Here is a 1,182-nt window from a genome sequence, read left to right as displayed (position 1 = left end):
TATATATATAAGCCTAGCAAGACAGCAAAAGCAACTAATCCCCAATCTTGACCACAAGCATCTCAAACCTTTTATGTGGATCTTTAAGCCACTATTTGCATAGTAAATAGACCAATCCCTTGCAAGATTGTGGTCCATCATTCATTTTTGTGGGAGTTACATGACCATGGCTAGAAAGACCATATAAAAGTGATTTATTGCACCACTGTCTTGACACATTAAGGAAGGAGGTGTAAATAGGGTGACAGGAATCTAGAGAAAAATTCTACTCTAGGAATGAAGGAATGAGGGATGATTGATCAACCATAGCCAGCAACAGGGTCTGAGTTTTGGAGAAGAGTAGAATGGTGTTTGGTCATTTGGTACTTTCCTTCAGGCTGATCCATACTCCATTCTGACTTCCTTCCTCTCAGTACAAAGGCCCTGAACAGAAAAGAAGAGCACATTTAAAGGAGGTGTGAAGCCTCTACTACCCTGAAACCCAGAAACACTAGATGGATACCTGGCTATCACCACTGACCACTCTGATCAGGATCACATTAGAAGGTCCCGGACAGAGAGGAGGAAGACATAATGGTTTGGTAGTGATTGGTGGAATCCCCAAGACCACTTTCAAGCCTGGAACTGAATCCAACATTGTTATCAACTTTCAGCCAAACAGTCAAACCAAACCAAACCAAATTCACTGTCTTCAAGTCGGATCTGATTCTTAGCAACCCCTACTTGGGTTTCTGAGGCAGTATCACTATGGAAGTAGATTGCCCAACCTTCCTTCTGAAACAGGCCTAAAAAGTGAATAATAACACCAAAGAGGAATGGATTTTTCAGTACAATCAAACAAATGAGATCAAAAGGGCAGGAATTTTCCTAAAACAAAGCTCAGAATGCAGGAAAGGGCAGGAAAGAAGGAAGAATGGAAACAGGAAACCCAGAAGGAAAAGGTAAAGTATGTTGTTATATTGATTGGATTGCAAAAGAATCACAAAACAAAATGTGTTTAAATTGTTGAATGGAAAACTAATTTGCTTTGTAAATTTTCACCCAAACTACAATAAAAAAGTTCGAAAATAAATAAAAAAAAAATACTTGAAAAGAAAAAAGTAAAATAAAGGAACTGTGAGTGCTTTGCAAAGGAATGTGGAGGTGGTGGAAGTGGTATGCTGGGCCACTGAGCATCATGTC

This window comes from Orycteropus afer, unplaced genomic scaffold (assembly GCF_000298275.1).
Source record: "Orycteropus afer afer isolate SDZICR_OR568_19922 unplaced genomic scaffold, OryAfe1.0 scaffold00077, whole genome shotgun sequence".
Lineage (NCBI taxonomy): Eukaryota > Metazoa > Chordata > Mammalia > Tubulidentata > Orycteropodidae > Orycteropus > Orycteropus afer.
Note: the sequence above shows the minus strand (reverse complement) of the source record.